This window comes from Mustela nivalis, assembly GCF_964662115.1.
Source record: "Mustela nivalis genome assembly, chromosome: 2".
Classification (NCBI taxonomy): Eukaryota; Metazoa; Chordata; class Mammalia; order Carnivora; family Mustelidae; genus Mustela; species Mustela nivalis.
In genome coordinates, this window is record NC_139021.1 from 156,526,630 (window position 1) to 156,538,734 (window position 12,105).

The 12,105-nt window shown below is 40.1% G+C and overlaps 1 protein-coding gene across 10 annotated transcripts in view; it reads left to right on the forward strand.

Annotated features, from left to right (window-relative positions):
* Positions 1-12,105, forward strand: part of LCOR (ligand dependent nuclear receptor corepressor) — a 138,520-nt gene that overhangs the window by 116,984 nt on the left and 9,431 nt on the right. The window lies entirely within an intron of this gene.

The following is a 12,105-nucleotide window of genomic DNA, read 5'->3' on the forward strand; positions in this document are numbered from 1 at the left end:
GCAGGAAGCCTGCTTCCCTTCCTCTCTCCCCTCCTCTCTCTCTGCCTGCCTCTCTGCCTACATGTGATCTCTGTCAAATCAATAAATAAATAATCTTAAAAAAAAAAAAAAAAGAATGCAGATGCCTGGGTCCTATATCAGATCCACTGAATCAGTTTATAAGCGTGAGGCCTGTACATGCTGTATATTTTCAAAATGTAACAGGAGGTTTTCTGTTTTGTTTTTCTTTTTTCTTTTCATATTTTTAAAGTTTATTCAGTAGATCTTTTTCTAGTTGTAGCAGAGACATAAAATTTACCATCTCAACCATTTTTAAGTATCCAGTTCAGTAATGTTAGGTATATTCACATTGTTGTAACCACAGGAACTTCTGATTAGCTCCCCCTTATTGATTAAATACTGTCCCATTCTAATCTTTCATTTTTTAATATGAAAAACATGGAATGTGAGGAGTTTAAGGGACTCCTGACATAGTATGAGTTTTCCTTTAATACTCATGATTCCAAGCCATTATACTTACCTCTGTACCACTTTGGCACTCATGATTCAAACTTAGAATGAGAGGTTTAATATAATAATTTTCTTTTATGTTCACTTATAACTTCATTAAATCTATCTTATGAAACTACCAGTTAAGAAATTATATTAGAAGCTTATAAACTTTATTGTTAAATAGAAGTTGGGGTTGTTGTAGAGGAAATGAATCTTGAAGAGTAGGTAAGGCATAGAGAGGAGAGGAGAGACTATCCCAGGTTTAAGAGACAGAATTTGGGGGCACCTGGGTGGCTCAGTGGGTTAAGTCTCTGCCTTCAGCTCAGGTCATGATCTCAGGGTCCTGGGATCGAGCCCTGCATTGGGCTCTCTGCTCAGTGGGGAGCCTGCTTCCCCCTCTCTCTCTGCCTGCCTCTCTGCCAACTTGTGATCGCTCCCTGTCAAATAAATAAATAATATTTTAAAAAATAAAAATAAAGACGTAAAAAAAAAAAGAGAATTTGATGGGCCTCGTTTAAAATCCCAGCCCTTCTGGGGCGCCTGGGTGGCTCAGTGGGTTAAAGCCTCTGCCTTTGGCTCAGGTCATGATCTCAGCGTCCTGGGCTCGAGCCCCGAGTCGGGCTCTCAGCTCAGCAGGGAACCTGCTTCCTTCTCTCTCTGCCTGCCACTCAGCCTACTTGTGATCTCTGTCTGTCAAATAAACAAATAAATAACTCTTTAAAAAAAACACACACACACACACACAAAAACCAGCCCTTCTAATTTCTTTGTACGTGATCTTGAGCAAGTTATTGAAACTTTCTGAGCCTGGGTTTCTTACCTGTAAAAGGAAGCTTATACCCACTTGCCTCAGAGATTTGCTGTGAGGCTCAAATGAGATTCTGTATGTAAAGATACTTAGTGCTGTGCTGGGCCCTTTGCAGATATTCAAAAAATGACAGGAGTGAAAGCATCTGGCAAGAGTTAATTTAGTGTGAGGTATAGGGAAGGTGAGAAAATCAGATTGAAAGTTGTAGAGGGAGTCATTTGTTTTGATTAGAACTTTGGAAGAGGCAGGTGAGTTTGTAGTAGGGACACTGCAGTCAGAGACCTAACAGCGTTGGAACTGTGATTAAAACCTGGAATGCTGCTTTTCTGCATTTCTTGGTCCTGTTCCACAGGTGTATTACCAAACTATTAGTCATTCTTTGTTTCTTTTCAAAGACTACACTAATAGTTGTTTAGAAAGTAGAAGATGTTTAAGATTAAAAATTACAATGTTGGGTGGAATTCATCTGCATTTCTGTTGCACACTGGGTTTTTTGTATAGTCAAGGTTGAAGTTTTACGTGCTTTGAAGACTTCTCTTTTTACGTGGTGGTAGTTTGAATAACAAAATATAAGAGCCAAGTATGAGAGTGGTCATGTGTGCATGCATGTTTTTAATCACCAGACCATTCGTTTTCCAGTGAAAGAATTTGGGGACTCTTCTGCCAGTGATTTAGTGATTTTAGCTATACTCTTATCGAGGTTCTGAATTTCAAACAGATCATAGCCAGCACAGTTTAGAGGTGTTCATTCCAGCATCTATTAAATCGACTAGAAACATTTTGCTAGGAGAACCTGGCAGTGTAGCATTAGCTAGATAAAGATGAATTAAGAAGAAAATAACCAGGATAACAGATTCTTATGAGGTGCTAGGAATTGGTAAGTCTTTGTAGACCAGTTTTTCAAACTAGATCAACCAGTTGCAACCCTTAGTTGTAAACTGCTTAGTGGGGCCTAACCAACATTTTATTTATTTTTTTTTTTTTTAAGATTTTATTTATTTATTCGACAGGTAGAGATCACAAGTAGGCAGAGAGGCAGGCAGAGAGAGAGAGAGGAGGAAGCAGGCTCCCCGCTGAACAGAGAGCCTGATGTGGGGCTCGATCCCAGGACCCTGGGATCACGACCGGAGCTGAAGGCAGAGGCTTTAACCCACTGAGCCACCCAGGCGCCCCCTAACCAACATTTTAAAAAGAAAAGAGAAAAAGCACATAGCATGTAATAAGGATAAATACTGTTTCATTGAAATGTGTGTCATCATAGATAATGCAAACTGAGATGTATACTTTGTCACTTTGTAAAAGATATTTCTTGTTCTGGTTTGCAGTCAAAGCTCTAATGTAAACCATACCTTTTCATCCCAGTTATTCTGGTACCTTGGAGAGCATGCTAGCAACCTCCTAATGTGCCTTCAGTTAAGAACCTACACCTTTTACTGTCTGATCTTCAAAACTCCTTTCTTCCTTTCCCTGCCTCATTGATTTGAATTCATGTTCATTGGAAGATTATTCTTTTTTCCTATGTTGTTATATGTTCCCTTGAAAAATGTCTTAGGGAAATTATTTTCACTACATAGTAATTTATTTGGTTAGGTTATTTATTGCTTACTTACACCTGAAATTATCTGAGTCCCATGTGTTAGGCAGTGAAGCTGTTGAATTAAAAAGGACAAAGTCCTGTCCTGTACTTAGAGAAGGTTCAGAAACTAGTGGCGAAGATAGCCATGTCAGCCATAATGCTACAACGCCACATAAGTGCTATTTAATAAAAGGTAGAAACAAACCATGGGAGTAGAGTAAGAAATTCTGACACAGCCCCCAGGGAGAAGGTGCTAAGGAGGATGGAGTATGAGCAGTGGGAAGTTGACAGGTTTTATAGGTTTTATGCACACACACGCACACACACACACACACCCAAAAAAGGTAAAATCAGGTGCACGGGTGGCTCAGTCAATTAAGTGCCTGACTCTTGATCTAAGATCAGGTCTTGATCTGAGGGTCATAAGTAACAGACCCTGTTTTGGGCTCCATGCTGGGCATCGAGCCTACTTTATTTTTTACTTTTTAAAAAGGTTTTTATTTATTTGACAGATGGCAAGTAGGCAGAGAGGCAGGCAGAGAGAGGAAGAAGCAGGCTCTAAGCTGAAAGCAGAGGCTTTAGCCCACTGAGCCCAGGCACCCCCAGAGCCTACTTTAAAAAAAAGAAAAAAGTTAAGATCGCATTTGGACTTTAAGAAGATGGCAGTTGGGTAATGTGAAGCAAACTCTAAAATGAGGAGAAACTAGTGGCAGAGAGTTTAAAATACAGTATTCCCCAAGGAAAGTTGGGTCTGTTTAGTTGAGCTGGATAGTGATGGGAAGCAAGAGGAAACAGGGAAACAGGATAGGGAGTGAGGTAAAATACCTATGTTGAGTATGTTGTGTGTGAGTGTGTACATTTAGTTACATTTTGTCTTCAAGTTCCTGAGCAAAGACTTGAATCTACAGATGATTCCTGAGCAAAGACTTGAATATACAGATGATTCTGCTTTAGTTCATCCCACTCCAGCACATCTCCCAACTTAGACTTGAGTTTCCAGAGAGGTGGAGTGGAGAATGATGTAAAGGACTTGATTCCAGGACTGGATCCCAGAATGGTAGATCCAAAAATGCTTTGCTTATCCCTGTACTTTAAATTTTTAAATATTTTACCTCCTCTAATATTCACCTCATGAATTAAGTGACATTAAATTAAGAATCCCTTTTTAAGGTTTTAAAGTGATCTAGTCTTCAAGTGATTACAGTTAATTAGGAATGCCTTCATGATCTACTATATGACAAAAGTAGAATTTTCCACTTTTAAGGCTTACACTGCAGATTTGTATGGTTTCGAGAATGGAGATTAAGAACTTCAAGAGAACATGAGAAAAGTTAGGATCTAGAAGATCCCCTAACAATCACGAAACTTCAGGATACTATCAAATATTTATCTGCTGCTTATTATAATCTGCTAGTCTCCCTCTTCCTTTCACCCAAAAAGAAAGAGAGTATCTGTCAAAAACATACCACCCTGTTTCTGGAGAGGAAAAAACATTTTTGTTGCTGGGATCTGTCATGTGAGCTGTTAAGTGTCCTCTTGTTTGTTTCTGTGTCAGCCCCCCATGCCTCCTTTAAAGCCCCCTGTCCATACACACTGCCTTGCAAAGTGGTGGTGTGGGTATTGAGTTGATGGTTGTTGTTACCACTCTTACTACAGAGGAAATACACCCCCTCCTAATGGAGTCTTGTCTGGGTGCCAGGGAAGCCATACACAGTTCTTGGCTTCTCCTGGGCCTTGACAAATGTTTCTTTCCCCTTGCCCAATGATGAGGGGATTTGAAAGAGCCCCACAATACAGTTTATTTCCTCTCGTGTGGGGAATGAGCACCTGGTTTCTGCATAAGCAGTGGCATTTTTCTAGTCCCATCATTGTCCTGGTCATTTAAACTGGGAATGAAAGGGCAGTTTTCCCCCAAAAAGCAACGTAGATTTTAATCCTCTGACTAAAATCAAAAAGAGAAATAGGTCAGTCAGCTGGCTTGTCACGAGCTCTCATGTAATCCTGACCTCCTAAAATGTCAGTTAGGCTTTTACTATCTCTCTCCACTCTAGCTTTATAACTCAGGCCAGTGATAACACTTTTTTTTTTTTCAGTTCAAAGTAGCCTGAGACAGAGGTCTGTCCTCTTGGTCTGAAATTATTATATTATTTCCTAAAGTCTATTTTAAAAGTGTTTTCTAAGAATTCTTAAAGTACTCATTAGATGAATAATTTAGGTTAATGCTCTCACCAAACCAGTATTTAGCAATATCAGTTAGGGATATTTCTTCCCTCACTTCCAGGAACTATCACTTTTTAATTTATGTCCTCCAGTCCAAAATCCTGTGTCTTTCATAGCCTATGAACCTTCCCTCCTTTTATGTAAATTAACATCGAGAGTTCATGTATTTGATCTTAAATGCATAGTCTTACCTGAGATGATAAAAACAAAACTCAATCTGGTAGGAAAAAAAACTATCAGCTATAAATGGTTTGGCAGAAACATCTGTGAACTCATTATATTCCTAGAAAGGAGACAAAGGCATTGGGCTGTGGTGCTTATGACCCCTTGTTCTGACTTCTATTCACCAAGTAACCTTTTGATTATATTTTGGCTACCGGGGTACATTTGCCTATAGGGTGACAATATGTTAAATAAGAATTTCTTTTGTATTTATATTTTTATTGTAATTTAAGAAATTTGACAATTTGGTTAAGTTGAAAAGAAATAGGAGCTACAAGCCTTAAAAGACTTCTATCCTCTTGAGATCTACTCTGAATAATAGACTTTTATCAGAGGTATTAAGCCCAAGATACAGAAAGACTAGCATATTATGGCTTCATGCTCGGTAAGCAGCCCCTGATGCATTTCTCCTTTCCCCCAGTTTAGATTATTCATAGTTTTTGGAATCTTTGTTCTGCCCTGCTTCTAGTAAACTTGGCTAGGAACACAGTAGACTTAGAAAGCTCTTACTAAGGGATTGCATGTCTTGTTTTTAGACCAGTAGTTCTTCACTATTTTTCTGCTTTGCACCTGAACAAGATGCTATCAGCAATCACCCAGGGTTTGAAAATACACACACACCCCTCCTCTGTGTTTTTCATTTCTAAGGGAATGATCATTCTCCTTAACCGCAGTTTTGAGAAGTGCTTTTTCTAAATCCAAATCCATTTAAATTCTATTTTGGATTTCAGCCACCTGCAAGTCAGGTATTAAACTGCCTGATTTTAAGAGGTCACTTTCTGTTCTGTGATCTTATGATCTCATTTCTCACATTTCTTTGTTACCTTTATCTACTGTACCCTTTTATGGTTTCTCCTAGTTCAGTTCTGTGGAAGGAAAACTTGGCCGTTCCGTAGTTTAGAAGTTCAACTAAACTATCTATGGCTTTTGGAAAATCACCATACTCCATACTGCCCACCTTCTCCACTCCACACACACACACGTACACACAGTGGATGTTGTCGTAGTTCTTGGAATATTCCTGTATCCAAGTATGTGACCCGCACATGTGAAACAGCCAGCCAAGGGTAGATACGTTTCCCAATGCAGAGCAAGGACTTGTCAGCTGACCTATCCACGCCCTTGAAAGACCAGAAAATAAGGAATTAGGGAACATAATTTCAGATTATTGTCTAGCAAAAAATACGCCTCTTCTTGCCTTGAGGGGAACTGATGATGCATTTTTATGTTTTCTTATATTTAAATAGAAAAATCAAGCCAAATTAATCTACATCTCTTAACTATTTTGTCTGCTCTGTCAGGGGTTGTCTCGAGCTTTCTCTCCCTTTCCGTTTTCCCAGGACTGCCCTTCTCTGATGATCCAGACATCATGCAGTGTCTTCATTGATCTTTTGTATTTCGGTCATCATTGATGGTGCATTTGCCATCATGAGTTTTGTTGGAAGTTAGTAGATATTCGAGAGACTACCTAAAACCATCAATCCCAGAGTCTAGACTCTTAAAATTGTCCTTTCAACTCTCTGCCATCCCTCTTCTAATTTTATTTCTTTTAATTTATTTATTTTTAAAATTTATTTTTATTTGTTTGACAGAGCATAGAAATGGGGAGCAGAAGAGGGAAGGGGAGAAGTAGGACCCTTGGATCATACCTGAGCTGAAGGCAGAAACTTAACTGACTGAGCCACCCAGGCGCCCGCCCCTCATTTTATTCTTTTACCCTAAGATAAGCATTGACAGTCAACCATTTACATTAACCATAGGAATGCTTTTCTTTGGGGACTTAAGTATTGCAGTATTGACCAAGTAGGCGAGTTCAGCTGTGTCTAACCTCTGATCTGGAAAAACATCATTGAGTAAATCATTATAGATAGGGTTGTGAAACAACACCTCACTCTTAAACTGTACCTTTCAGAGTTGTTATGAATATTATCTTATCCTTTGACCACACCCTTAAGACTTAGGCATTGAGCTGGGGATAGAAATACAGAGTCAAAGTCATGCAAGCGATTTCTCTCCAAGGAGACACTCAGAACTAATCCAGGCAGTTGGAAGTCAAGTTTCCCTCTCTTTATACACCCTACCTCCCGTTTCCCAGTCCCTGGGAGCTTACAGCTCTCTAGTGGTGAAGTATTTCTGATTGATAAATCATTTACTTAACTGTTACAGACTCCTGTTGTTAAGCAGGAAGAACATGAAATCAAATGAGCGATTTTGAAATCTGTGATGAATTATTGTTCTTATAAAGATCTTACCTGGTCAGGTGTGAGGGACATCCATCCTACCAGCTGTAGTCACTGAGGTACTACAGTGCTCCCCCTTCAGTCGAGTTGAGGGAATGGGCTGCAGGAAAGAAGCTGGACCCTCTCTTACTTACCTTCTTAGTGCCTGAGAGTGTTCTAAATCAGGGCAAATGCATATTTGGGCTCTTTCAAAGGCTTGAGACTATAGGAAAAAACGGAAAAACTAGAAGCAAAGGTAAAGACTAGCTGTTTAAAACCAGGCAGAAACTAGCCAGTTTTTAAAAAACTGCACCCCCTTTTAAAAAAAATGAAGGGGCGCCTGGGTGGCTCAGTGGGTTAAGCCGCTGCCTTTGGCTCAGGTCATGATCCCAGGGTCCTGGGATCGAGTCCCGCATCGGCTCTCTGCTCAGCAGGGGGCCTGCATCCCGCTCGCTCTCTGTCTGCCTCTCTGTCTACTTGTGGTCTCTCTCTCTCTCTGTCAAATAAATAAATAAAATCTTTTTTAAAAAATAAATAAAAATAAAAAATAAATGAAAAAATTGTAATAGTATTAAATTTCAAGAAGTTGAGGTTAGCTTAAAATTAAACATTCAAATCATCTGAAATTAAAATTCATCTAAACCTAAGATCTTACTGAAAAATTTTTAGAGAAAAGGTAGGAAGCTTGACACGTTAGAGGCACAGTCAAAAGCGATTTTATTACTGTAGTTTAAAGTTAGCTATTAAAACAAGGCCATTTAATGACACTTGGACAAAGGTTAGTATTAATGTGAAGGTTTTCAGATCCAAGTGAAGCTACCGGTCCAGTTGCCTTCCAGAACATCTCAGATTCAGAATTTTAGATATACCTCAACTCCGTGTGTAAGAAAAGGAACTCATGAGACACATACCTATTGTAACAATCTCCAGCCCTCTGCTTCATTCCCTGTGTTCCTAACTCAGCAAATGAAGCTGCCCAGGAAGAAAACCCAGGAAGCATGCTTGATGCTTTTTCTCTCCCCTCATTTTTGCTCAGAAAAAACAGAAGAGCATGAAATGTGATCCCTGCCTGTTCCTTACATCTCAAGTAGCTCAGGTAGCTTACATTTGCTTGGAAAGCTAAGACAAAGACAAGTCAGTAAAAGAAACAAGATACAAGATGTATAGAATAAATATACATGATTCCTTATGATTGCCAATGTAGTTTGCAAACCCCTATGGCTTAGGATTTCAGGAAAAGGTGCAGTCACTCCAGGTGGAGTTTGTTTTGAGGTGGCCCAGGAACTAACTGATGAAGAGCTCCCTACTTCTTGCTCTGATGACCTGTGGTTCACCAGTATGTTCTCCCTGATCCTTTTTGCCAGGAAAACGCACCTACAGATGACCCTTTGTTAATGTCTCTTTTATGCAAGGTTGCCATTTGCAGTTTTAATCTTCTTGCCTCCTGGACTCCCTCTCTGATGCTGTTTTTCAGCAGCCGAATGCTATACTGCTGTTCTAGGTTTGGTGGGTACTGATGTTTCTGCAGTACGTGTGCCTTGGTTGTGAAGACCCCATTTCCCCTTTCCGTAGTGCTGTGAAACAGATTCATACTTACCTGTAGTTGTCTGTCTTCTGGGACTAGCTCAGCCATATTGCCACAACCATTGCTTCAGGGGTGGTTTCATGGCCCTTTGGAAATCTTACTTAGTTGAGGCTAATTAAAATACTGAAGCACTATTAAATTATTAAAATATAGAACAGTAGCACATGTCTCATGACCATAAAAGAGGTTAGATCTCACCTGTGGATTAATTATTACTCAGTTTTTTATTCCGTGTGAGCATCACTTTAGAAGAAAGTACTTTCTCAGTTTCTTTCAGAGCATTCTGTCCTCTTATTGGGTATACATCTTGATTTCATTAATCTGTAAGCATATTGTTAACCCCAAATACTAAAACCGACTTTCCAGAGCAAAGCCATAGGCATGGAACAGTGTCCAGATTTTCACACTTTGGTGATAATTATGCTTCTTAAGTTAGAGGGAAACATTTATCTCTAGTTTTTTCTGTAGTAAGATACCAGGATATTTCTTTATCTTTTTTGTAAACCTTGATCAACCCTTTTTTAACCTTTTTTCATGTATTGCTAACATGCACTTTTTTGATGCATTGAAAAGGCAGTGATATCCCACTTTATAGTCACCTCTCTCAGAGACATCAGGAACACCTTCAAAAACTGAAAAATAAAGAGCATTGAGCAGTGAAATTGTTAGAAAATCCATGTACTTTACTGTTCCTGAAGCCTTCATTCAGAATCTTTATTTTTATCTAAAGTACCAGTCTAGGACTTGAAGTAAGAAACACAGCTGCTATTTTGCAGCCAATTATAAGAAAGATTTAATAACATACAGACTGCCAGTGTGACTTTTTTGTATTAAGGGAGTCAGATTTACTTAATCGAATAGCACCCAAAGCTATCTATGTATTTTAGTTCAGTATAATAAAACTAACAGCTATGGCACATGTAGGTGGCTCAGTAGGTTAAGCATCCATGTTTTGATTTCAGCTCAGGTCATGATCTCAGGTCATGAGGTCGAGCCCTGTGTCCAGCTCCACACTGGGTGTGGAGGCTGCTTAAGATTCTCTCTCTCTTGGGGTGCCTGGGTGGCTCAGTCATTAAGCGTCTGCCTTTGGCTCGGTTCATGATCCCAGGGTCCTGGGATTGAGTCGCATATCAGGCTCCTGCTCAGCGGGAAGCCTTCCTCTCCCTCTCCCACTCCCCTCGCCTGTGTTCCCTCTCTCTCACTCTCTCTCTCTCTCTCTCTCTCTCTCTGTGTTAAATAAATAAATAAAATCTTTAAAAAAAAAAAATTCTCTCCCACTGCCCCCTCCCCACCCCATTCACACATGCCCTCTCTCTCTTTCTCTCTCAAAAAAAAAAAAATAAACCACAACAGCTAAACTTTAATAATAGTGAACATGGTAAAAATCCTGAGTCATTAAGAAAGAAAAGACTATGTACAGAGGAGGATAATTTTAAAAGACTTCCATCAAAAATACTTTTTAGAATTTTATTTTATTTTATTTTTTTTAAGATTTTCTTTGAGAGAGAGAGAGCGAGCGAGAGCGAGCACAGGCAGACAGAGTAGAAGGCAGAGGCAGAAGCAGGCTCCCCGCGGAGCAAGGAGCCCGATGTGGGACTCGATCCCAGGACGCTGGGATCATGACCTGAGCCGAAGGCAGCCGCTTAACCAACTGAGCCACCCAGGCATCCCACTTTTTAGAATTTTAAATGTTTGGTACTTGAAGTGTAAACTTTATGTGGAAAATTCACTTTAGGTTGTGAGAAAGCATTAATGCACATCTCTGAGTTATTTTTTATTCAAGTATGTTTAATGTGACTGGCTGACACATTGGTCAATGGTAACTGATAACTTTGTAGGTTTTCCTTTGTACTAATCCTAAGTGGAAGAGGAGGCACCTCTGTTAAGACCAAAAATAGTTAAGTGTTCTGGCCAAGGTTACACAACTAGTAAGTGGCAGAACACTTGCTACTGTCTTACAATACTGTATCCTGTTACACATATTATGCTGTTGGTACCACCTGACAGACATAGCGACAGGGGATGAGGAAGGCAGGAGGCCAGGGACGGCTGTCTAAGGTAAGCTTTCCTGGAAAGGCACCTCATGGCTGGGAGATAAAGTCAGAGATTGAAGAAAAAGGCGAATTAGCTGGAAGATACTATCAAGTAACATCTGTTTAACACATGTTTACTAAACTGCCCTCAGTGCCCCGATGGTTTCATAGTCAGATAATTATCTCCTTAGGGAGACTCAGGAAGATAGAGATTGACAAGTTGCATAAAACTCCAGAAAACTGGATCGGGTCCCTGAGTGTCTCAGTCGGTTAAGCCTCTGCCTTCAGCTCTGGTCCATGATCTTGGGGTCCTGGGATCAAGCCCTGGGTCAGGCTCCCTACTCAGTAAGGAACCCGCTTTTCCCTCTCCCTCTGTCCTTATCCCTGGCTTGGGCTCGCTTGCACTCTCTCTCAAATGAATTGTTTAAAAAACAACAAACCAAAAAAACCCCAGAAAATTGGAGCTCTCCAACTGCTTGAATTTAGTAAAACCAAGACATCTAGAAACACTCAGTAGCCCTTGACAACCCTCAGCTGTCTGAGTGGGACTTGCTTTTAGCTTATTTTGAGTGTAGGATCATCCTTGCCCGCCACCGCCCACTGTCCAGGTTAAACTTCAGAGTTGTCCTGCATAACTTACAGAAGTGGTTGTCTGATGTAGAATGACGTCTTGTGAAGTACTGTAAAATGCTTGTTGAAGGTCTAGGAGAATGTAGCAGGCGGGGCTTGACTGAGAAGACATCCGGCTGCCTCCTTGCAGTGACAGAACCTTGCAGTTTACAGTGGGATTTCCGGTTTCCTTGTTTAGAGCCTAGGAATCAGCAATTGCTTCTAACTCCATCTGTCATTGTGTCTGAAATGTGAAATTACAGATCTTAATTCTCATTGCCCCAGGAAGGGGGCAGAAAAGTTCCTGCATTACTGTTTGCAGAATTATAAGTCCAGCCAAT